Source organism: Mus caroli, chromosome 17 (genome assembly GCF_900094665.2).
Source record: "Mus caroli chromosome 17, CAROLI_EIJ_v1.1, whole genome shotgun sequence".
NCBI classification, from domain to species: Eukaryota; Metazoa; Chordata; class Mammalia; order Rodentia; family Muridae; genus Mus; species Mus caroli.
The window spans coordinates 1,563,778-1,568,329 of record NC_034586.1 but is presented as its reverse complement, the minus strand read 5'-3'; positions in this window follow the sequence as shown (position 1 = coordinate 1,568,329).

Below are 4,552 nucleotides of genomic sequence, written 5' to 3'. Positions count from 1 at the left end.
TTGTCTCTGTAATTAAATACTTTATCGAGTCAGGCCAAGGCAGGAGAAGATTTGTCTTGACACTTGCTTTCAGTCGATTTTGTTCATGGTTGCTTGGCCTCGGGTGCTTAAGTAAAAACATCATGGCAGTAGGAATGGGTAGGAGAGGAGAGCGATTCACTTCCTGGTAGACTGGAAGTCAGGAGTGGGCAGGCTGTCAGAGGTAGGAAGGGGTCATGGACCAGGTATCAGTTCCTTCTTCTGGAGTTTCTAGGACCTCCCAAAAGAGCATCACCAGCAGGGAATCTAGACTTTAAGACAGGGACCCGTGGGAGACAGTTCAGATTCAAGCCATATGCTATTATTTCCTCCGAACAGTTAATCATGGAAAAATACATCAATTTAAATATCTCAGTTGGGACCCAAACTTGGAGATATACCCCAAGTGCCACAGATAAATGTCTACAGGCAGTTTGGGGTTCACTCACAGCCCTAGTTCTGTTAAGGCTAAGAGCAGTCTCATTGGCACAGCAGCAGGAGAATGAGTGCATGCCAACATTCTTTTAGGGAGATGGTTTGTCAATGCATGTCCAAATCCTTGAAATTCATGTAGTTGAATTCCTCACAGAACTTATCAGACGGCATTGCACAGTATTTATGTGTAAGGCTGTACAGCACCATATAAAATAGCAATAAATTGAAAGATATGAATGCTAAAATGAAATCAAGGAGCGATTAAATAGATTCAGCTGGTGGGATGAAATGCCACCATTAAAACCTTTATGCTTGCATACGGCTAGAAAAAATAGTCAAAGTCAAAGCCATACACAGGACGATATGCATACATGGGATATGGTTTATGACAGTGTTCTCTTATAGTGCTGAATGTACTGCACAGAGTTCACCAGTAAGTACCACAGGAAGCTCTGTAGTGTATCCCTGAGGAGTATGGGACCTGAAACTGAGCTTTGTGGCTTTAGATTATACCTCAAACATTTTCTACCAGGAGACATCTGACACAGTATTGAATACAGTTTGCTCACCTTGATGTTGGGACCAAAACCAACACTTTGCCATTGGGCTTTTGTAAGGATTCTAAGCACACGAGTGAACATGCAGGGCACCACCTCTCTGCTGCTTGGTACACAGGAAACACTCTATGGGTAGTATTATTATTTTTATGACCTAGGCACTATGCTACCAGATGGGTTAATAATAGAAAAACTCATAGACTAGAACAGCAGTTCTCAATCTGTGGCTTGCAACCCTGTGGGGGTAACATATCAGATATCCCACATATCAGACTTTTACATTATGATTCAAAACAGTAGCAAAATTACAATTATGAAGTAAAAAGAAAATAATTTTATGGTTGGGGACCGGCCACCACAACATGAAGAACTGTGTTAGAGAGTCACAGCATTAGGAAGGTTGAGAACCTTGGTCTAGAGGGTGGATAACATTTCTTTTTTTTCTTTTTCATTTTCTTTCTTTCTTTCTTTCTTTCTTTCTTTCTTTCTTTCTTTCTTTTTCTTTTCTTTTTTTTTTTTTTTTTGAGACAGGGTTTCTCTGTATAATCCTGGCTGTTCTGGAACTCACTTTGTAGACCAGGCTGGCCTTGAATTTGGAAATCTGCATGTTTCTGCCTCCCAAGTGCTGGGATTAAAGGCGTGTGTCACCACGCCCGGCAAACATTTCTAATAATCAAATTTCTAACGAAAATCATGACACGTGGAATGAAAACCAACAAAGTATTCTTGAACTAACTGGGGAAGAATCTAGTTAGATTGTTAGTCTTCTGTAGCAGAATACCAAAGGACACTGGCTATTTTATAATAAAAGAATTTCTTTTTCAAAATTGGGGAGGTCCAAGATTGGGGAGTTGACTTCTGGTGAGGGCCTTCAGACTGTGTCAGGAGGGAAAACACAAGGGTAAAGTATATACCTGTGTAAGAAAAGGCAGGGGGTAGTGTGTGTCAGTTTCATTTTAATACCAAGACTGACCCATGTCTGTGATAATGACACTAAGTATACATTCCTTGTGGTGTAGTTACCCGTTAACAGAGCCTCCCATTGGGGATTAAGCTTATGAACACATGGACTTTAGGGACATATTCAGATCCTAGGACCCATAGAGCTAAATAATGCCTCAAAGTGGGAAGTGACAGTCATCTGGAAACATGAATGATTTCAGGTGCACAGGAAATAACATCCTGATGAAGACTACAGAACTGTTGCTTTAGGTCTGTGTAGAGGGTCAGGGTGCAGGCATTCAGTGGTGAAGCGAAAATAGACTACTCTGAGTGGTGGCATTTACCTCCCCCACACCATACTATAAGAACCCATGGGTAGACAAAGGAAGAACAAGAGACATGTGGAGTCTTCAGAGATCTTTGGTCAGGGTGGGTGGAAGACAGTACTGGTGGGACGAGGATGATGGAAGAAATGATTTGTGAAGGGAACAGACACTAGCCATCATGGGGAAAGAAGGGAAAGAAAGGCATCATGGAGAGAGAGGGAAAGGTCTAGGTTGAGTTATGGAGAAGCTGAGTGGCCAGAGGTCTCCTTGGGTGGGGTCAAGGAAAAGACTCGGTAGGTCAGGATGCAATATCTCCTCCTCCTACCTTCATGTGGCATATGCAATGTCTCTAATTAAAAATAAAGGCCATTCCTCCTGTGGGGATGGTGCTATGGCCTCAGCTGATGAACTGAGAGCTAGCTGATGAGCAGAGCCTCCCTAAACTTTGGACCTTTTTTTTAGTCACACCACAGTAGCCTTGACTATATAAGCAACATGCATTGCTGAGGCTCTTTGTGTTTCTGTCCTTGCCTTGATCTAAAACTCTGTGCCAACCAGAATGATCATGTCATACTCGGTTGTCACTTCAGAGTGCTTTTCTAGGACTTATTTCTACGATTGCTCATAGGAAGAAAAGAAGTTTGCCAGTATATGTTAGGATGCGAGAGAATGAAGAAAGGGGAGAGAGGGAGGAGGTGTGGTCAAAGACTTCATGGGAATCAGAATCAGTGCTTAGAAGCCTGGGGCAAGGAAGGATGGGGGAGGGTAAGGAGAATAGTGGGGAAGACAAAGATAGGTTGGGGGAGAGTAAGGACAGAATGAGGAGGGCAAGGAGAGAAGGGGAGAGCAAGGAAAGATTACTATATACAAACCAGTTTTTCTGTACCCACATCTACATCAATAATGAATTTTATTTTACATTTATTCATGTTTTTTCAATAGGAGTTTAATTATATTCTATGTAATCTCTAATTGGCAAGAACATTTAAAGGCTCATTTTAGAGATATCTGTCTGAATGATATTAAAATAAAATACTTTAGCATTTAGCGAGTTAATCCTCAAATCTGAATGACGGATCTTTCAGTGCAGTGGCTGATGCTGAGAGCCGGGGTTTCTCAAGGATGTCGTCCTGTGTCTCTGATGCTTGTTCTCCTCCATAGGAGCATGACCAGTTGGATTTTAGTGAGAGACCTGTGGTTTTGAGGACTGAACTGAGATGAACCCCAACAGGAGGAGCCATCATTTTCTGTCTTTATGTGTAAGAAACTTTAGATACTTACTCTGAACAGGATAGATTAGCTCTCTGTCCCTGCTATAATAAATGACCGCAAACCAGTGGCTTTACACAGCAGAAAATTTCTCCCTTCACTCATACATAGTCCTGTAGGCTGGAAGTCTGCACTGATGTGTTTACAAGACTGCATGCCTTCAGGCTCTAATGGAGAATCCTTTCTTTGCCTCTTTCAGCATCTGAAGGCTGCAGACATTTCTTTCTGCACAGCACATCTCTCTCATCTCCTCTTCCAGGGTCACATGGCCTTTTTGTGTTCTTTGTGTGAGTTCTCTGCTTCATTCCTGCCACTTAATGTAGGACCCACCTAGACAATGTAGGATAGTCTTATCTTCTCATCGTAACTTAAGCCCATTTACATAGACCATCATTTAATAAGGTCCCAGCCACAGATCTTAGGAATTAGGGTGTGAATATATCTTTCTTTAATGTGGGAAGCACCATCCAACTCAAGATGATTGTTTGTTTGTTTTTTGTTTTTGTTTTTTGTTTTTTATTGGATATTTTCTTCATTTACATTTCAAATGCTATCCCGAAAGTCACCTATACCCTCCCCCCTCGCCCTGCTCCCCTACCCACTCACTCCCACTTCTTGGCCCTGGTGTTCCCCTGTACTGGGGCATATAAAGTTTGCTAGACCAAGGGTCCTCTCTTCCCAATGATGGCCAATTAGGCCATCTTCTGCTACATATGCAGCTAGAGACATGAGCTCTGGGGGTACTGATTAGTTTATATTGTTGTTCTACCTATAGGGTTGTAGACCCCTTCAGCTCCTTGGGTACTTTCTCTAGCTCCTACATTAGGGGCCCTGTGTTCCATCCTATAGATGACTGTGAGCATCCACTTCTGTATTTGACAGGCACTGGCAAAGCCTCACAGGAGACAGCTATATCAGGGTCCTTTCAGGAAAATCTTGCTGGCGTATGCAATAGTGTCTGCGTTTGGTGGCTGATTATGGGATGGGCCCTCGGGTGGGGCAGGC